The 22705-nt window shown below is 41.2% G+C and overlaps 1 long non-coding RNA gene across 1 annotated transcript in view; it reads right to left on the bottom strand.

The window, feature by feature from the left end:
- The window catches only part of LOC306964506, a 40044-nt gene that overhangs the window by 12288 nt on the left and 5051 nt on the right, over positions 1–22705 (bottom strand). Inside the window, exon 3 of the long non-coding RNA XR_013792973.1 lies at positions 13107–13227. This is a non-coding gene — a long non-coding RNA (uncharacterized lncRNA). The remainder of the gene's footprint in view (positions 1–13106; positions 13228–22705) is intronic.

The raw sequence follows: 22705 nt of genomic DNA, 5'->3' as shown, positions 1-22705 counted from the left end.
AATCTTTTGGGAAACACAATCTTTCTTTAAATCTTTCTCTAATCTTTTCTTTAAAGTCAAGTCCAAATCGGGTACATATGGATGTTTATTCACAGCAGATTGCTAGCTGATGCGAGATTAACGACGATCAAGTCGAACAACAAATCTCCGCGAGGAAATAACCGAGCTGATAAAAATGTTGGCACGAGGGATTGTGCCTTGATTAATAACAGCCGCATCCTGATACAACCCTCTTCTTGTTCTCTCTACGGCCCGGAGCAAAAAAAAACTCTTGCCCTAAAGCGAGACCGGGGCAGCTCCTCGGACTCTAACCCCTTCACCGGGGCCATTTCTTAGTGACTGCTTTGCTTTGCTACTGATTAATGGACAAAGTGCTGGGATCAGAAGGCCCAACATGCTCGAGGTTCTGTCTGCAAACTAAAAGGGGACGACGGAAGACAGAGATAGATTAGGCCTAGCCCCACAGAGAGACTTTTGGGGTGGAGGCGCAGGCCAGGGGGTGCTCCCATCTTTTAAAAGAGAACATGTTTATGGCTACTTAGAGGAAATTGATTTGATTGTGCCAGAAACGCATGTGTGAACACCCCTGGCACTTTTATAGGCTATTTGTCTTTTAAGTCACAGCTGGAGAAATTTATGCCCGCGTCGGGGGTTTAGGAGAGTAGGTGCTTGGCTGGGCTGTGTGTTTAAGAGAGTAAATATTAATATGTGGGAGCGGTGCGTGCGCGGATCATGATAAGTGATGCTCTGCACTTTAACTGGGTGTCAATCACTAAGTATCAGACCTAATGACTAAAAGCACATAATGGAGCCACGACTGCAAATAAAACAACAAGATTTGTTAGGGGGCATTAATTCTCTGAACTGATGTCAACAGGCAGCCACTTTTTTTTATTTTTCCCCGACCCCCCCCCGCCCTTCTCTGGCGACGGGTTTCTCGCTCGTGCATTTGAGACTTCACCAAATGACTAATGGTGCTTCCGGAAATCTATCTCATTATTTCAAATGGGTCGTCAACACAAACGCCACATTTACATTTAGCATTCAGGGGCCAAACTTTGCGAGTCCAACTGAGGCGGTGTGCGGCGACAGGACACAAAAGACAAAGGTTTGACACAGAGGAGACATAAAGGGGGAAGATCACAGCAAAATACAGGAATGATATATACAAATTGCGGGGGCGCCATTGATCTGTGATTCGATTACATTGGCGGCGCGCGCAGTAGTAACGCAGGGCCTGTCGTCTCTCATGTCTGCAGCATTGGAACAAATCAAATTCAAGTGTCCATCCGTTCTCACTCCGCTGCCATCCGTCAGCCTCATCACGTCAACGCTGACAAATAAAATGCGCGCAAGTGTGTCTGCGCTGCGCTTAATAAGTGCGCGTGTATGATTTAGAGTTGGAGCCAAGACGGCATTATCTGAACCAGGCCGGTGCCCGTTTTATCTAGTCTGGTGAACAATCACATACATGTGCTTCAAAGTTTTACCACATCCACTCTGACAACTGATTTGGGGTGTATAAAGTTCAGTGTTTCCATATCAGAAAAAAAAAGAAGTGTTGTGTTTTTTTGTTTTTCTCAATTAACCTCTTAAAGCGGTACTAAGTAACTCGTACCCCTAGAGGCCATAAGCGCCACTGCAGGTGTCGTAGCATGTTAACTTTATTTTACTCATTAATTGTCCGTGAGAGGTAATACTACACTGACAGAAAAGACAAAGGGAGTGAGGGATATTGTACATCCAATTATATAATGGAGATCATTTTGTTCACTCAAACTTGGCTGTAAATACTGTTTAAGTGGCGCTAGCCCGCAGTTAGCTTTGCCTGTTAGTCTGCTAGCTTCTTCTTCGTGACTCCATTAGTGTGTATTGGTGGCTCCGACACGGAGGCAGCGAAGTTGCAAGTGTGGTTTTCTGGACAGAGACACCAGGTGGAGATGAAAGACCCCCCAATCATCCCATCAACACTTGTGTTTCCCCCAGAGGGACTACGAAAAGTATTTATTAAGGTTAACAAATTACTTAATACTGCTTTAACCCCCCGCCCCTGAACCGAGTTGAAAAAAGTGTCAAAATAGCAACAAAAACAAGGATTAAAACCAAACAAAAGAGCGACAAAAACATGCCGGAAAAGTAACAATAGCACAATTTAAAAAATGGCAACAAAAAAAAACGCGATACAATCAGTTTTATAGCTCTTAGCTTTCAAATGAGGCGTTGCTCTGGCCTATAGACTGTGTGCTGCAGCCAAGAAGCTTTTAGATTTGGATAAAGCTAAGCTGGAGAAAATGTGCTCGGTTAAGGTGGGTGGTAAGGTTAAAAGCACATTATGATAGTTTCATATATTTTGGAAACCCAATCCCTAAACAATTATAAGGTTCATGTGTAAATGTTCTTCAAGTTATTACTTTTAAAATATGGAATAATCCAGTTATAGGATCCTGCCCGCATATAAATTTATTACATCCAATTGTTGTAAATGCAACTTGTTTAAATGCCTTGGAAATGAAATATATTGCTTACTATCTGGTTACTTGGCCTTGCAGACAAAGCAACAAGCTCCAAAAGGTCATCCATCGGCTCAAATGTCTTCTCCCAACTTTATTATGGATCTATTTAGCTGCCTCTTATTCCCATGGCGTATTGATTGTGTTATGGTGCTGGCAAAATGGGTTCATTCTCACAGAGGCTTATGTTTGTCTTAATGACAGAGTGTGCACGGTCGTCTGCTCAAATCTGTTTAAGCCGTGGAGAGTATGTTAATGCGTGCGTGGCTATACCCAGGGGGACAGCTCCTCTGCTCTCTTAGGTAATGGAAGCAATGTGTCCATAATCCCGGTGAATGACTAATAAAAGCGAGCAGCGCCGTGGGCCTGTTCCCTTAGCCGTATTATGGGCTGGTATTAAACTGAGTGCCTGAGTAATTCTGTCAACTCACTGTTTTCTCAAACGCTCTCACACATGTGTTTATTTATTTGTTCGTATCGCAAATGAAATCAAAGTTGTCTTTATGAGCGGCAACGGCGCTCGTTGATGAAGGGGCTGTTTCACGGAGTCATGTGAATCAGCAAACTGAAGATATATGGACGCACCTGAGGCATCGGTGAAAACAGCCCCAGAGGCGGGACAAGTGCTACGCTGATTTCAAAGTATCGACAGGGAAAGTTCGTAGTATTGATGTTTGAATCCGCCTGCCGCCTGTGGGAATGTTTTGTGTGAGGGAGTGGTTGAAGGGTGGTCCAAAGGGGGCCGATGGCGCAGACTGGCAGCCTCGCTTTCAGTTAGTCTACCCCAGGGCAGCTGTGGTTACGATAGTAGCATACCACCACCGGGTGAGTGGCAACAGTGAAGTATCAATGTTATTACTACTACTGCTGCTGTTCCTGTTGGTTCTTTACTGCTATTTAACCTCTGACCCCCCCGGTTGTACCCAAATCTAAAAGCTGCTTGACTGGAGCTTAGAAGCCTTTTAGGTCCATGTAATGCCTTATGTGAATTAAAGCTACAAAATGTATCTAAACTGGTCTTTTTCTTCACATTGTTGCCGTGTTTTTTTTTTACTTCTTCATCTGTTTTTTGTCATGTTTTTGTCGCTCTTTTCTTGCATTTTTGTCACTTTTTTTGGCGTTTTTGTCACTTTTTTGTTGGGCATATTTGTCACTTGTTCATAGCCTTTTTTTGTCACTCTTTTGTGGGGCTTTTTTGTCACTTGTCCATTTTGACACTTTTATCAACAACCTTTTAGATTTGGGATGCCAAACTGGAGAAAATGTGGTCGGTTCAGGTGGGGGTTAAAAGGTTAACAGGGCACTTCCGCAAAGTCGGCCGTTTAAATCCTCCTCTCTCCTTACAGCGCCAGAGTGAGATGGAAAAATAAAAGTTACGACACTATTTATGTGTCAGATGCTTTTCAAATCTGTAATAACAACGCAATTATTTCACGTTTTCTTTTGCACAGAAAACGATCACTGAAGGATTTTGCTTGAGACCCTCAAACCTGCTCGACTGGGCCCAATCCATGGAGACACCTGAGGCACGAGCGAACACAATTAATGGAAACCAAAGCTGCTTGAATACTAATAAGTCATGACACCATAAGCCACAGCCCTGCACTCGATACCCCGTCCCCTATTTAAAACCTATTTAATGGCCATGTTAGTGTTACATAAGACGCTCATTAGACTCTTTAATTGGTTTGGCCCCGTAGACAGCCGTGTTGATTGGCTAAGGCGGGATGCAGGCCCGTGGAGCGGTGGACCTGGGGTGTGCTTGCGGCTACATGAGGTCATACTGCCCCGCTGCTAACTAGTGCAGTCTATGAAAATGAGTGAGGTATGCCTGTGCTAATTACAGTTTAGATAGGCCTATATTGATCAGGCCTGTGGGATGATGTCAGGTCAATAGAGAGGTGTGGTTTGGGGATATTCTGACATCACTTTGTTCACAACTTCTCAACTTCTCAACTTCTCTTCACAACAATAACGCTCAAGGCACAACAAGGCACACTCATTTGGATGAGAGAGAATGTTTTGCAGTGGTTTTCTTCATCTTTTTAGTTTGAGGCTTTGGTACTAAGCAGTTCACAAATACGCTATCTGCATGAGTTTATCTAATGATGTGTGTTAGAGGATAACATTACATTTAAACTAAAGATAAGATAAGACTTTATGGATCTCACATTGGAGAAATTCACTTGATTCATCAGCTCTCAAGAACACTCAAATACTCTGGAGATGTGCAAAGAAGAACAAGGTAAATGTGCAAACAAGTAATAGTAAATAAATGCATCATTTGTGCATTAATGCATCATGAACTGATATTGTTTCAATACTCATGAATTAACACAGTCAATTAAGGCAATGAACTCATTCATGATCATGAGCTATTATTCATGATCACGATGAATTTTGTTTGTGCGGAAGAAAAAAACAAGTGGAAGGACTAACCTTTGTATAAACTTACATCAGGCTGCGTTTCAGTTTCATGCAACTAAAATCTGGAACAGTCTTCACGAGGATGTGAGACAGGCCTCGACTCTGACAATGTTCAAATCCCCGGCTGAAAACAGTTCTTTTTACCGATGCATATAACTGAAAGTATTTTATCTGCACTCTCGCCTTTAACTGTAATTGATTAATTTTATGTTGATGTTTTTATTGATTCTATTTGTTTTCTTGTATTTATGCAACTGTGAAGCACTTTGAATTGCCTTGTGTATGAATTGTGCTCTACAAATAAACTTGCCTTGCCTTTTTTGAGTGTGCCCCTTAAACATAAATGCGTTGCAGCTCTGATAACTTAAAAAAAAAATGAAGCTATGTTTTAAGAGAGCACTCAAACTAAAGCAACAAGTTTAACGCTTATAGTTTTTTCCGCATCGAAAGTGCTAAATCACAAACAGCAGAAACAGAATTACAAATGAAACAAATATGATGCTTCAAAGGTGAGTAACTATAACTATATGCAGCATATTTTACTGAACATTCTGAAACTGACTTGTGTGAGAATACTCCTTGAAAAGAATAATGTTCTGTAATATTAAGCCTTTCTAAACTTCTTTTAACAGCTTAGCCCTGGTATATAAGGCAGTACAAATTAATAATACAGATAAACTTCTAGGACTGCATTGAGTGTAGTCATACAAATCGCCAGCAAAAGAATAAGCAAAATAATTAGGCTTTGATGTTTGTTATGGCTCTTACAAAAATAGCTGTAACGCTTTAGTTTCAGAGGCACATTCACAATGAAGCCACAATGAACTAATGACAGGCTTAATTTTTCAGGTTTATACAAAGGTTGGTCCTTATCCACGTCATTTTCTTCAGCACAAAGAATTCATCATGATCATGATTAATTACTCTTGAATGAGTTAATAAATACTAATAATACTAATAATACTAATAATAATAATAATAATGATACATTTTATTTGTATAGCGCTTTTCAAGACACTCAAAGACGCTCATTACACTTAACTATATTAATTCATGAACATTTATTCATCATAACTCATGAACTCACCAAGGTAGCTCATGTATGATGTGTAAAAACTGCCACTGTATTTTGGGGGTAGTTTTATCAAGTAGTGTATTTTTACTTGAGTAATATCATCATCCTGAAGTAACACACACTGGAGTGAATTTGATAGTAACTAAAGTTAATTTTGGCACACAAAAACATCAAATGTGTATTCATTTAAACTGAAATTCATTTTCTTATAGATATATCGTACTTTCGCGTTATTTTACATTTTGTCTGTCAAATTATGTCACTTTTGAGCTCACACAGTTACTCAGTACTCAAGTACTTTCACCAAGAGGGATTATTTGGGTCACAACTTTGGCTCAAGCTCCGGCTCAAGTTATTTTCAAGTAGCATTACTCTACTTCTGCTCCATCCACCTCTGCAAATATATCTAAAGATCATCACAGATCTATTCATACAATTGATTAACTACATAAACTGCAAATGTTAGTAAATACATTTTTAAACTCTTGTCGGGTCAATAATAAAATGGCGAGCTTTAGTTTTGCGTCAGAACACTGTCTACAAAGTTTCGATCAAAGTGGTGCAGACTGGAGACTAACAGTTGGATTAATAGGACATGAAAGCTGGCCCGGTACTCAGACTTCATTTAACTCAATATGGCATATACAAAAGTGGATAAGACCTTTTCTTCTCCTGTACTATTGTTAATGCATGCTCTGTCTCGCTTCATTGCTGCTGTCCGCTACACCCTCCTCCTCCTTTTACTATTCATCTTTGATCAGGCTATAAAACAGTGAATGGAAGACTGGAGTCCAATCATCGCCTCTGTCCACTCTCGGCACTGTCCCTGTAATTATGATTGATACGGCCCACAGACGTATATTGCTTCGCGCACCTATTCTCTCTGTGCTTCATCACCGCGCATGGCTAAATGGTTTAAAAGCATTGATTTGCCTGAATTACAACGCGAAGCTGGCACCTCTCACCTGTCTGAGGATGAGTGCACGTGAGCGCGTCAGACGGGGAGGGGGCCCAAAGACACCTCTACATATCATAACGGGCCGCCCCGCGCTATCATCTCTGCCCCATCGATTTGGCCCATAAAAAGAGTTTAATTCAATCACGAGGAAAGTGAGTGCCTGTTTTTCTGGGTCCCTGTCGATAGTGGTATAATCAATTACAGCGGGCCGAGGCTTCCCTCTCCTTGCCTCTCATCTGCAAATGCCGTGGTCCCAAAATCTGTTTGTAAATGCGTTTCATCCGCGTTTGCTTGAAAATGCTAATTGTGGTCGGCTAATCTGACAGACGGTCCTGACATTGAGATGATTCATCAGTTTTATAGCACCTTTTTACTCCCAATTAGATTATGTTTCATAATGAATTCTTCGAGCAAATGTTTTAGTAGCAGTTTCCCCGGGCAGACCAACACAACTCCTGTGCTTTTCAGAGCTTCAACCACCAAGCACATAACCAAAAAGTTAAAGTGCATATGACACAATAGACACAATTATATTTAAAGGCACACTGCGTAACATTTTGGACTATACTGTTGCCATCAGTACAAAACATGCTCCTACTGAGCTCAACACAGAAATTGCTATGTTTGCAGTGGGTAATCAAAAAATGAATTTGGATAAGAACCAAGCCTATTTAGATCTCAAATTCTGCTGACTTTAGTCATATCTCCATGGAGACGAGCAGGAGACGTACCCACTCCCGGTAAAGTTACAGTCATGTCTTAGAGCTGAGCCGCTCACAGCAAAGGCACATGTTTGTTTGTTCATTTATTTTCCAATCATGAAAATATCTGTCATAAAATAAATGCTTGTATTTCACTTTTGTTTATTGGGGAAAATCCTACGCAGTGTGGCTTTAAGATTTTGCTAAAAAACCAAACAAGCTTTCTTTAGTTTGACCATTTTTGTGATGTTTATAGTTTCACTTCCTTATTGGACACTGACAGGAAGTGACATATGAAGGTAAACAATTTTAAACTATTGCCGTGCCATGTTATGTCAATGGGAAAATATGAGTAAAACTGCTATAGAACTTTACCTTTATCTATGTCACTTCCTGTCGGCAGCTTAGAAATGTTAATAACTTTTCTGCACAACATTTCTTGATTTAATTTCTGCTTCACTGAAATAAAATATATAATTATGCAAGTGATGAACTTGCAACTGATGTTATCCTTCTAAATCAGTCATATTTTCAAAAGCATTAAAGGAATAGGCCACCGTTTTTACATACTGAGATATGTTCTTACCTAACCTCAGCCGAGTTAATATATCCCCGTCTGGTCTTTGTCCGTGCGCTCTGTCACGCAAACGGAGCACATACGCAGCCTCTCCCACATGTCATATAGCTCCAAAAAAGCTCACGATAGAAGCTACCAAGCTCTTCCACGTGTTTCCTATTTAAATAAAGTTACGTGAAGTGTTTTCTAGCGCAGTATATTTACACAGAAATATAGCATGTCGATTTTATAAGCAGATAAAAAGGGGTACTATATTGTGAGGCGCAATGATACGAGGAGCAAAACGTCCGTGCAGTAACTCCTAAAGGTTATTGACGGAAGTGAGCGGGGGGAAGTCTTTAGGAGTTACTGCGCGGACGTTGTGCTCCTCATATCATTACGCCTCACAATATAGTACCCCTTTTTATCTGCTTAGAAAATCGACATGTTACATTTCTGTGTAAATATACTTCGCATGAAAACACTTCACGTAACTTTATTTAAATAGGGAACACTTGGAAGAGCTTGGTAGCTTCTATCGTGAGCTTTTTTGGAGCTATATGACATGTGGGAGAGGCTGCGTATGTGCTCCATTTGCATGACAGAGCGCACGTACAAAGACCAGAAGGGTATATATTAACTTGTCTAAGATTAGGTAAGAACATATCTCAGTATGTAAAAACGGTGGCCTATTCCTTTAAAACCTGTCACATCACATGCACTAATTTAAGGCCTTTTAAAAGACTCAATGGTGGGATAAAATTCTAAAAATCTGAAACGTCTTTTCACATTCTCTTCCAGAATAATCTTGTGCTCTTTCCTGCATTGAATAGAATGTTTCAGGCCAGATGGTGAAAAGATGGAAACTCGATGTATTCTTGTCGTTGTCAATTTCATTATTTTTCAATTAAGTTTTCATAAAAACTGTCCACTTAATGTTTCCAATCCCACATTTGTCTCCCATCCTGAATATTGTCTTATTCGCATGGGCACTCGCCTGGCTCTCAACCCTCCAACACACTCCGGTGCACAAAACACAAAACACATGACACCTAACCACCAGACAATAAAGGGAATGAAGAAATAAAAGCTCCGATTCATCAAAATCACACTCGACTCCACTCGCCAGTAAATTAAACAATATTTCATAATCACCCTGACAATGAGACAAGAGACAGCAATTTAGGCCTCCTTTCTCCGCGGACACACACACATAATTATCAGCGCGGACATGCTCTGGAGACCGCCCGGCACTCCCCCCCGTACCTGCCCAATCAAGTGTCCAACAACAGACGCCCACCCAGGCTTCATTTATCTTGTCGGCCATGGCTATGTGGTGCGGATCAGGCTAATTACTGGCGTTGAACCATCCCACACACGCGCGCACACACGGGCCTATAAGGCAGACATTGTGGCGCTGTCCAGAGACAAGGGAGGTGGGTAATTAGCTCTCCATTATTACAGCGCTCCAACACAAGCCCTGCCGATCCACAAAGAGAGAGAGAGCGAGAGAGGGGGGAAATGTGGGAGGATGTGTGGAGAGTTCAGGACAACACATGAGGTCACTGTTAACAACCACGGTGTAATATTGTTTGCCATTTAATGAAATATGTGATTTGGTGTTTCTTTTCAACTCCCCTGTTTGAGATATAACAGCTGAGCAAGCAGGAAGAAAAGGGAAATTGTGGGGCCATTTTGAAGCTTCTTACACACCTCACTTCAACAGCAAACTTTAACACAGATGACCAACTTAATTAGATATATTTCAATGTCAACGTAGCACCTTAGAGCCAAATACCTTAACTCCAGTTCTCCAATTTGACCTCTTGTTCATAATAGAGGAGCGTGCATGAATATGTTAAAATACATCAGAAAAAAGGCATGTTTGACATGATTTTTTGAGCATAATATAGCTCTTGTTTCTGCTGTGGTCCATACTTATCAAATGTTTTTAAGGTACTGTGTTTAACAAGTATTCAATCAAGTAACAGCATGATAACCAATTCAAGTTATAACGTTATGAGCCACTGACGGCTTTCACAAAATATCTGAAAGTTATCGTATCAAAGCTGATTTACAAGAAGAGCTGAGCGAGCAGAAATGTGAGGTAGGAAGTTGTGGAGCCATCTTGATGCTATTTTCTCTCTCCCACTCTCCCGTCTGATTTAAAAGCAATCCTTATCACCAACGATGAACTCTATCATTCTTTATTGGGTATGACAGAGTGAAGGGCACCTTTCACCTTTTTCTGTCTTACATTAAGTGGAAAAGTCCCTGCAAAATGGATAACTTGTTAAATTATTCAATCCCAACCTGGCCATATACTCGCAATAATCTTCCTGCGCGTCTCGGTCTGTTAACGCACACCGCCTGAAGCATTTGCTTTGTTTACACTGGGGCCGTCATATTCATGCGCATCACTTTTATTGTTCACATGCTTTCTCTGATTGCCACCAAACATCATGCTTCTTGTCATTATGGCACAATAGTAAGCAGTGGTGGGAGTAATAATGTGTGTCAATGTGGTTTATCCTTATGGCAATGTGAAATGAATGTGCATATTATAGAGTAACTAGTAGCTATATACTGCTATCTCAAAGCGTGGATAAATGGAGACATTAAGCAGAAGCAGATTATTTGCTTTGGTAAACGCAGAGGGAACATTTAAACACAAAGTGCATATGACGGTTTTAAAGGTGCATTATGCCGTTTTTTTGTGTGGGGAAAAAAAGTTGATATTTTTGTGTATTTGACCTTGTAGTGACCAAGCGGCTGTATCAATGGTCAGCATGGTGCCTATACTTTCGATCACGGTGGCCTCTAGGACGCTCCAGGATTCGATGTCTGGTAGGCTCTCACTGCTGATGGACCCTCTCACCAGAAAACCTACAAAACAATTGATCCTGGAGCGTTGTAAAACATTGTGATCAAAAGGAAAAAGCCCCATGCTGACCACTCAAACAGCAGCTGGGTCACTACAAGATCAAATACACAAAAATATAAACTTTTCTATTTCTCGCAGAAAATGTTGCATAATGCACCTTTAATGCTTAGTTCAATTCATAATCAGGAAGTGGCAAAGATAGAGGTAAAGTCCCATATAGCAGTTTCACTAATTTCCCATTGACTTAACATGATTGGCACGGCAACAGTTATAAATTGTTTGCCTTCATCTATGTCACTTCCTGTCGGTGTCCAATAAGGAAGTGAAACTTTAAAAATGGCCAAACTAAAGAAAGGCTAAGAATGGGTACAATCTTTAGCAAAATCTTAAATGTAATTGTGTTCAGTATGTTTTAGCAAAGACTGTGTATATTGTGACATACTCAGCTCAAAAGCTTAAAGTAACTTTTCAAACTCGTCTATCGCTCCCAGCTATTTCCACCAAACTCAAACCTGAACTCACACCAAATCCTAAAGCTGGGTTCATATTCAGGTGTAGCGAGGGCCTGGAAACCTCATAACTCCGGGCTTATCCAAAAGTCGGTTCCAGCTGTTGTGTGGAGGTGTGTAATCGTGTCAGAAGCTTGTATGTGCCTCCAACAGCGCCCCCTAAAGCAGTTACACCTCTCCCCCCACATGGTCCGGGGCATCATCATTTTCCAGCAACCATCCATCTTCAGGCCGCGATTAATTCTCTTCATTTCTGAGCACAGGCCATAAATCCTGGCACACTTAATTAATTTCACGGCCGACGCGGGGCTGCTGCACGTAAAGCGGGGGATTGTTCTCACAAAAGCCCATATTAATTATGCTATTTTACGGCCATCTCATTGAAGGCTGTGTTTCATCTTTCATAATTACATTTTCAACAACAACGGGGGCAACAAAAGGAGTCTAATTATGGATTTGGCGGCACGCTCCCTTGTAATAAGTCAATGTTAGCATCCAGCCATGTGCGGCTAACACCACACAGGCCGGCTACGGTGCCAGAATCAATTGCATGTTTTATTATTGTTTGCGCAAGTATGACTTTAGCTGAATCATAATGCGCGGCATATTGAAGGCATTTGGTGGCCGGCTGGCATAAATTGTGTTGATGAAGTTAGAGGAGATTATTGTCACGTTGAGGATGCAGTGATCATTACTCTTGCCATGCAGATCGGATGGTCTCTGGTGGAGGGCCTCACCTGATGTCTACTGCCTTATGTCAGTGCTCCAAAGTACAGTGTTGGTGCTTCACAAATACCGCTACAGCAGCTGAGTGAAATATATCAATAAAACACAATCTCTATCATTTCTAAAGCTTTATTAATTAAAAGATAGTCGTGGCATATAGGGGTGGGAACCTCTGGGTACCTCACGATACGATACGTTATACATTGCTCATGATAACGATAATCTCACGATACACCGATACTGTGATAATCGATATATTGCACACAAAAAAACCTATGATACATCACTTTTAACATTTATTTTAACATACTACACATACATTTACATTTCTTTCCATGTGCATTTTCTGTGTAAATAAATGATCCCTGACTTACACACTGAAGATGGGTCTATAGATCTGTCAGTGGCTTCATTTACATTTAAATAAACTATAAACAGTCCTATTTCAAAAGGAATAAATCAACCCCATTTTTTTGTAATTATAAATAAGATTAAAAGTAATAGATTTAGTGTTTATATTGAGTGTTTAAAATTGTAGTGCTGGCCTCTACTGTCCTGACTGAATTCTGAATCATTATTGGCCTCTATTGACTGTGAAAACAGTGGAGCCTCATTAATATTAGCATGATGTCATCCAAAGTATCGATCAGAATAAAAAGCATTTGCATCGTATCGTCCTGCAAACTATCACGATATATTGGAAAATCGATATATTGTCACACTCCTAGTGGCATGGCGGCTGAAGGATTAGGGCTCTCACCTCACAGCAAGAAGCTTCCGGGTTTGATACTTGATGGCCTGGCTTCTTTTTTTGAAGAGTTACGATGTTCTACTGTTGTCTGGCTGGGTTTTCTCCTGGCACTCCTATTTCCCCCATCAACCTAAAAGAAAAACAGTAGACTTAATTCTTTAGTAAGTCTTGATCAAAACTAACTGTGTCGACCCATGGGCGTTGAAGGATTGGTCCAATGTAGAGGAGATTATCTCTACGGAAACAATAAAGTGACAAGTTAACTTTAAATGTTGATTCTTCTACATCATACTCATAAACCATAATCAGGTCATATCTATTGTCACAGCTGCCTTTGGACAAAGTGACAGATGAGGAAGCTATTCCAAAGGCATCTTATGTCACCAACCAATAAGACCCTGCAATATGAAATAACTCGAACAATATAATCTATTTTCACTACAGGCTATGTTCCTACCTTTCTATTATGGAAATATGTTCCATTTCATTACACTAGACTTGGACTTGTCATAAGATGTTGTGGAGGAGAGAATGAATTGTTTTTTTGTGGATAGTCAAAATAGAGCATGTGGTCCATACAACAAGTCAAAATCCTCTGGCCACTTTCATACAAATCTCCGCTAAAAGAACCCAGGCCAGTGTCAAGTTCCCCGTTGTTACTCTGCGCCCCGGCGTATGGCACAGGTCACACCAGTGATGGTTTTAACGACACCCCATTTAACACCCACCTACACACTTGGTCCAGCCGTCCACCCACACTCCTCACAGTGAACAGTAATAATAGAGTCGCACACTGCCATAAGCACGCGGTGATGCATGGGCTGTCATAGGAGCCGTGTTGATGCAAAAGCTAAAGGCAGAACGGCAGGGCATCACCTCTGACAAGCAGCTGTTTCCTGCCTTTTCATGCCACGGTTCAAATCCAGTGCTTCCCAAGTGGTGGGTCAAGGCCAAAAGGTGGGCCTTGGGGATGTTTAATCTAGTTTTATTGAGCACCAAGCAAAGGGGTAGTGTTCCAAAAAGCATGCTGAAAAGGATAATTGAGACAAATGCAAAGGGGGCGTAAAATCTTGATTGTCATCGCAAAGGAAAGATTTCAAATGATTATATTGTGGAGACCAAAAGTCAGTCAAGACGTACTGTATGTATAACACGACCAGGGAAGACTGAATCAATTTTCTCAAAGCACATATAAGCAAATTACAGAGCTCCAGCGAGGTTTCTTTTTCAATATTTGAGGGCACTCCCTATTTATCGGGTCCACCTCCTGAGCTAGCTGCCTGGAAGCTCGCACCTGTGTGTTCATCATGGCCCAGGAAAGTGTTGCAGGATTCTCGGGCAAACAACAGCTTGCAGTTGTTAGCCACAAGGATAGAAGGGATGTGTTGCGCAGCACGGTGGCTCAGTGGTTAGTGCTCATGCCTCACAGTTCGAAGGTCCCGGGTTCGATTCCCACCTGGAGCCTGACTCCACATCAAGGAGATGGGTCCCCTGCTCCTACAGGTTGCCCAGCGACATTGAGGATGGGTCAAATGCAGAGAACTAATTTCTCTACAGAGATTATTAAAGTATAACTTAAACCAAACCCAGCTCCATGGACACTATTCCCTTGAACGACGTAGGGTTGTGTCACTCTTTGTGTTAATTTGAGGGTTCGACATCTGCTGTACATCAGCCTGAAATACATGATATACTTTCCCTGGTAAGAGTCTCTTTAAGTCAAGGTAGTAGAACTTCAATGTAACTGCTTTTATTCAAAGCTTGACTAGCCAAACAGGAGTTAAATCCCTATACCCTCATCCCTAACTGGTGTGGGAAATTGCCCCTTCACAAACAGTGTGTACACTCACTTGTAAACAGTCTCCTTTACCCCTTTAGTGTTGGACTGCAAAGGGGACATGTGGAGTGCCAAACATGATTGGGTATGCGCTGAAACCCAAACCATGTGTTGTGAGCGTTATTAGGAGCAGGACAGTAACCCCTAAAAGTGGATTTGTGAGGTGGCCATGTGGTAATACTGGCTGCCGGGCTGACCCCAGAGTGCCGCCGTGTCACCTCTGATCAGTGATCGTACCGTCCCGCGCTGGATGGTCCTTTCACTTCCCATTAGGCTCCCCTCCCTGAGAGTCTGCGGGGTCATAAGTCCTCTGACAGCAACCTTGAACAACAACCACTACTGCCATGTATGTGTGTGCGGGAGATATCTCTTCCTATATGTGCTCTTTGCTTGTCAAGGCCATTGGTGATCAGTGGAGGTTAAAAGTTACAAATCACCCCTCCTCCACCTCTCCCTCCCCACCTGTCCTCAGCCCGGTGCAGCGCAAGGGGGTGGGTGGGGGGGGGTGCCCCTCAAGGGACATCCCCGGGTCTCATTCATATTTGCTCCTCTTGAGGGTCTATAGGGGTTCAGTGGCAGAAGAGGGCAATTACTCCTCGCCTTTAATTGGCATTATCATTTTAGGCCACTGACAGAGATGGATCACCAAACGCTGTACCACGCAACCATTGGTACAGGGTTTGCAGGGGAGGGGGGGTTGTAAGGTGTTGGCCCTGTAGATGCAATAGTGGAGATAAGAAATGGAACAGAGCAAAAATAAATCTTATATCAGGTGACCGGTGTGAACAAATAGCCCCCATTATATAAGAGGAGCCCGGCACGGGAGCTGAATTGGGCAGAGCATCTAAAATTGTACTCGAGAAGGGAAAGCTATAACAAAGTGGTCATTAAGATAAATAAATACACTCAAAGTAATTGGCTGGTTAGCAATTGAATCATGTTACCTGCGTATGGTAATGTTTGTCCACAGTGCCAATAGCAGGCATAGTACAAACCAACTTAATCCCCCTAATAACCTGATGACCATGCACATATCAAAGTCTACTCTCCCCTTTGGTCTCATGTTAAATAGAAACAAAACGCACAATATAGTGAAAGGAGCCGCCTGATGGGTCATATGGACATTTGCTATGACTTTACTGTATGGTATTTTTTATGTCGCAGGCATGGGTGGGGATAGCAGGAGGTAGAATATATGTTGGTATATAGCCCAGTGTGAAGCCTAACGAGCGGCTCAGCCTCCATAACTCAGCTCTGTAAAACTGTCGCAGGAATTAAGAGCAGCCATTATAAGCTGCCCATACATGTGCCTCAATGCAAAGCAGCAGGACTCTCCCACAGGCCCAGCAGAGAAGATAATTTTAGTTACTTTGTACATCATCGTCAGTGTGGTTTTAAGTGATTCCGTACATACAAACCTTACCTAACCTTTCATAAGAAAGGTTTCATAAGAAAGGTTAGGAGCAAGAAAAGTGACCATAAGATAACAACAAAATGAATATAAAAATGAAGCATCTTGAAACCTCGGGCAAGGCAATATCCTATGTTGTACGGGTGATTGAAAGACCAACTCAACTATCGTCTAGCAGCTAGCTCATGGGACTAGTGCTTCATACTTCGGAAATCGACAACTACATCACCCAATAAGTGTTGGACGTGTACTCCTCATACAAGCCTGAAAGATGAGAAGCAACAGTTTGAGTATTACCATCTCCCATCATTTGGGTTCATTAACCAATACTTTTAATGCCATTGTTTACTAAATGATTTGAGTCCAAGTGAACTTGATTGGTTTAGGCTCATATACCACAGTCTTATGGTGCAGCGGGTTTCCCCACTTTATTTGAGTTATCATAGCTAGTCAGGTTTTACAGTGTACTTCTCCAAACAATAAACACTTTTTGCCTGTTACACACTTACATTTGTGTCAATTATTGTGTTCTTATATTACAACAACTTCCAAATTCAATACAATTGCTCAGATTTCTTTTCCTTGCCCTACTTCTCACGGATTTCACGTAAGACAACAAATGTCCTATTGCTTGATTCCAAAGTTCTACCAACAAATAACCAACAGCAAATTCACCTTGTCCAGTGGGAATAGAGAGGGCATCCCGGCATTGACACACATTGACAAACTAAAGTTTATGGAGCTGTCCAACCTGAATTATTGTCCCAGTTTTTGATAAACTCCTATTTGTCTCTTCCTGGCATCAAACAAACTCTGTCAGTCGGCCTTAAAAAAAACGCTGGGTGATGGATAATGATGAAGTGAGTATGAAGGGGATGCGTGGACATCGTTTCCCACCTCTTTTATGAACAGAGCCTACTTGAACACCACCGCCCCACATATGAAAAATGAAAACTATAAGGGAGACAATAATAAAAATAGCAGTCTGAGTGGACAGGCCGGAGCAGTCCATTACTCACGGCTGCTTTGGGCTGCGTGGTAAAAATGTGCTGCTTGCTGCAAAAGCATGCATCACAGCCAGTCCAAAACAAATGGGCTGTCTCCGATGTATTTACCTCCAATTGTTAAGGCATTTGTAAGGAGAGCTGTGACCTGTCCAAACCGCTCTGGCCTGTCGATCTGAGAGAAACATGAAGGGGTTACTGGTGAGGTCTGTTGGGTCCTTTACAGCAGAGGAGATGATGATATAACAAGCAGAACCTGTGTAGGCCTCGGACTGCAGGCACAGGTCACAGGACACAAGACAAATCGACATTGGGTTGTTGATTCTGCGCATCTACAACTACATCTACTAGACACACCAACCGAGACACTGGCTGAGGATATGGCCAATGTACAAAAACATTCAAAATGTCTGTGTTTTTGGATATAAAGAGTTCAGCTAACGTCATGCCTCCCGCCTTAACCAAGTGCATTTTCTCCAGTTGAACTTTACCCAAATTTTAAAGAAGAACTTTATTTAAAGTTTCCGGACCTGAGCCAATTGGTCAGAGCAACGCCCTATTTGAAAGCTAAAACCTACAAAACTAATCTAAACAGACCTTTGCCCTCACGCGGTTGCCCTGTTGTCGTCACTTTTTCAAATTTGTAAAACTAATTAAATTCAGTTTTCATATATCATATATTCGCTCATCGATGACACTTCAGGCAGCCGGGATGTTTCTGCATGCTATGGTGTTCTCGCACATCGAATATTGTTTTATAAACTGGTCACTTTTACACAAATAGTATCCTTATATATAAAAAAGCTTTAAAACATTTTTCCAGAAAACCTTTTTCATACCACCACTGTCGCATTCTTGAGACGTACAACCTTCTGAACTTTGACATTTTTAAATCTTTTAAATTTGTTTGTATGGTTTACAAAATACACAATGGACTTGCACCACCGCCATTAAGGGCATTCAAAACATTTAAATCCTCTTCTGGCAGAGCCACTCGATCTATGGTTAGAGGAGACTGTGAAGTGTCTTCAGTGGCCAGACTGTTCTTTCAGTTAGGGCAGTAACATCTGCATCCCTCTCACTACAAGAGAATGCCTCACGTTTAACACATTTAGGACTCAATTAAAAAAACTGGTTGAAATCCAATCAACGATGTGCTCATTAGACCCTATACAGATCTCCTGGTGCAGGTCTGTGTCAGGATCCTCTGCACAGGTGTTGCTTTATAAATAGTAACTGTTCATATTTATCCTAATGTTGTCCTATGTTTCAACTGTATAACCTGCCCTTGCACCAAAATCTCCATTCTATTGTGCACCTCACCGAACGAATATTCAGATGTGATCAATGTATGAATTGTATCAACATTTGTTATGTAAGTATGTAGCCTCGACTTTTGAATTGTTTTATGTTTTGTAATTGTTGTTAGCATTATACACCTTGCGACAGTTGAAAACTAGCGTTGCAGCTAATACTGACGCATTTCCAGAAATGTTCCTTAATGTGTACTGTCCCTGTCAAATAAACTAATAAATAAATTGCTTTTCTATTCCAATTTTATAGCTTTTTTGTCACATTTTCATCGCATTATTGTCTCTTTTTTTGTTTGCCCTTCTGTGGCTTTATTGCGGCTGTATTGTTGCATTTTCGTGTGTGAGTCACATGACATGACTTTGGGGAGCTTTTTGTCGCTCTTTAGTGGCTTTTTGTCACATGCTCATCGCTTTTTTGCTGTTTCTTTTGTTGCTCTTTTTTTGCGTTGTCATTTTGTTTGTTTTTTGTCTCGTTTTTGTCGCTATTTAGACTCTTTTTTTTCAAGAAGCTTTTAAATTTTGAGCAATATCAAACTGGGGAAAATGTGCTTGGTTCAGGTGGGGGTTAAGAGGTTGCAACAGTTGCATCTCATTTTCACCTGACATTAGTAAAACACATGAGATTAAAAAAAATATTACCCGAGCCCCCTTTTCTATCCTCTACAAATCATTACACACCTGTTTGTTCACTGTTCAAAATCACAGTCTCTTATGAGAGCTGATGAAAAAAGGGGCTAATTGTATAAACAGACAACAGAGACAAACTGAGTTACGGGAGGAATCCAAATAACTTCATCATGCACCCCAACACCGGCTTGCAAATAATTTACTGCGTCTCGATTTTCTGCGCTAATCTCTTGATTCCTGATCATTGTAGATTTAAAGGGAATAATCCCAAGACAGTTACCCCCCCTGTGGAGCTAAAGGCAAGTCCCATATCCTGCCCCGCTGCAGCTGTGCTTAATGACATTGCCCACATTTAAACAGCAGCCTGATTGAGATGACTCTGTGCAATGACTCTGTGCAATGCCTGTGTTTACGCGTAGCTTGGTCGTTAGCCGCGATGAGACGCTAATGATAAGGAGTTTGCAATATGGCACTCAGGCATAATTGGCCTTGTGTGTAGATGTGAAATGGGTAAAGACAAGATGATAAAGAAATAATTAAGCAACAGTGATGAAATAATGGCCAGGCGTATTTTTTATTGATACATCTTGTGTATTTCTTTGAAGCGCATCAAATGAGACGCTGAAAGCAAAGCCAGAAACAAATACAAGTGGCGTGTCTCGCGCCTCACAGCAAGAATGTTCTGGGTTTGATTACTGGGTGGGACCTTTCTGCATGGAGTTTTATTCTCGTGTCGTGGTGAGTTTCTTTTTTTCCTTATAGCACTTGGGTTTCCACCATTAAACTAAAATCATGCTCTGAAATCATGATCTGAGTCACAACACAGTCATACAGTATTGCAGGTCTAATCGCTGAACCGCATACGTTTGTAGTAGCAGTACTTGGTTTCCCTGTATGTATCTGGAAATATTTGAAACTCTACAAAACTGACAAAAAGAGCTAAATCTTAAAGGGGCATTAATGAAAGTGGTTTGGTGTGCACTGAGGCACAGATGTGGTAGAAGTGAAGCCGTACAGAGGAGAGAGCGGCGTGTTTAATTTATGTGGGGAGTGGGGCCGACTGGCAGTGATACATGGCTTTGTTAGTCAATTGATAAAGGAGAGGAAATTTCTAAAAAACATTCATCACCCAGAGATATGGCCGCCATACATCACCTATTTGCAAACAACGAGGACTAATATTTATCCCGGGGAGGGACAGAGTGACCTGCGCACACAAACACACTGCCTACTCTGACCTAATTAAGCCAAAAGAATAGAGCTTAATTGGAAAAAAGGAAAAAGGGAAATGGCCAATATGTCATGCTTTTATTGCTATGACTGCTTCTATATTGTCCTGTTGTTTTTAGTTGTAGTAACAGTGACACCAAAATGCTCCCATGCAGAGCCCTCAGGCCAAGATAACAGAATGGAGGAAAGCTGTGAGCTTGCACAGCATTTTATTATACTGTATATAGTTCAACATTTTGAATGTTATGATTTTCTGTAGACAAATAAATACAGTTTGAGTAATACCAGTACACAAATATTGCCTATAGGGCAGGTATCTCCAACAACAGCTCAGGAGCAACTAGTTGCTCATTCCCAACTTGAAGAGGACTCCCACTTTACAGGCATTTCTTTCTCTGTTTAACACAATCTGCAAACATTTAGGGATAGTAAAGTGTCTCCACACAGGTGTCTTCAAAGGGAAAGACTGACATTTTTTGTTATGTAAAAGTTAATGGGGTGAAACAGGTTGGAAACCTTTGGCTCGTGGGTTAAACTTGCCAGTGCCTTTGAATTTTCTTTAACCCCTTAAATATCTACTCTGAAAATACTGCACTTGTTCCTCACAAATTTCTGAACAATCTTTTCTGATAAAAATAAACTAAGTAAAACGTATATCACTGCATGTACTTTATTGCTACACTTAATTCATTGAATAACAAAACGTACTTCATTAAGTCATGCTTAGAACCAGTACATTCTCTCTGTTTGTTCCATTTCAGATCTCTTTTTGATGCATGGCCCCAGGCGGGATCTTTCATCTTCCTCCCGTTATTGCCTCACCACGCCTCGCTTTGTGTGTGGCTATTCTTTTAAATTGTCAAGTGTGTAATTTAATTATTTAATCCTTTGCGATCCATCATTGGTTAAAATGCCCACGTACCCTTCACTTTCACCCTCCATCCCACCTACCCGTGATGACGTACACCTTTTAAGAAAAATCGACGTTCATTCACAAAAAAATGCACGACTTTCCAATCTTCTGGTGTCATTTAATCCACCAGACAAACAAATAAATATGAACAGGCCGTAGTGTTGCATGTGTGGGTGTGTGTTGGTGAGGTATTGGGGGCGTCTGTGTTGCGGCTCATAGTGCAGATGGATGACTTGTACCAGCCAGTGTATTTATTTTGCGGAAAGGCGACAACGGGAGATTTGTTATTCCCAGGCGTTGCCGAGTTTTTCACATTGCTCCACATCGCATGGACGATATTTCATCTTCGCACCCCCCCACCCTCCCCCCTCCCGATCCCCAAACGGATTTATTTACAGTCTCTCCCCTTCTTTATACACATATACTCCAGCACGCATACATACATAAGACATGCATAGGCACAGACTGGAGCAAGCTCATGTATATACAGGGACGCAGAGCATCAAATGGACGCGCCACACTTACAAATGCAGTGGATAAATATAGATAGACCAAAGGAGTTACTTCACAGTCACCATTGCTTCGACTGTGCAATCTTGCATTCAACACTTTCACCATTGCTTTGAAGAAAATGCATTTGCCATAATAGGGTGCAAATTGGGCTCATATATTCCACCATCTTTGAGCAAGCCTATGAAAAATAAACGCCAGAATGACACACAATGTTAAACAAGTCCATGTGTCTCAGGCTCTTGTCCACGTAAAGTTTTTTAAAATTGTTTTTTGGCCAGAAGATGAACGTTGCATTGCCAGTTTTGGAATACAGTTGATCCATCTTGGCATGGATTAACCTCTTACCACCCGCCTTAACCGAGTGCATTTTCTCCAGTTCAGTTTTACCCAAATCTAAAAGCGCCTATTATAGTGTAATAATAAGACCCAAACTCTAACCCTAACCTGAAGCCCTAACCCTCTTATTACATTATATACATCCAAAGTACCAATACACATTATTCCATTGTGTATGTACTGCATAGGTACAAGTTATTACACATTGTTACATAGCACATTACATTGTACTAAAACAAGGTAGTGTAAAATAAAGAGTTACAGTAGTTTTTTTTTTTGTTCTTTTTTGTTGTTGCTTTCTTCATCTTTGTTTTTTGTCATTTTTGGGTCGTGCTTTTCCAGCACCTTGTTGTCGCTCTTTTATGGCTTTTTTGTGGCTATATTTTAATTATTTTCTCCATCACTTTTGAATCGCGTATTTGTT

The sequence above is a fragment of the Gobius niger genome (assembly GCF_951799975.1).
Source record: "Gobius niger genome assembly, chromosome: 6".
NCBI classification, from domain to species: Eukaryota; Metazoa; Chordata; class Actinopteri; order Gobiiformes; family Gobiidae; genus Gobius; species Gobius niger.
The sequence above is the reverse complement of the archived record's forward strand: the minus strand, read 5'-3'. Positions and strand labels throughout refer to the sequence as shown.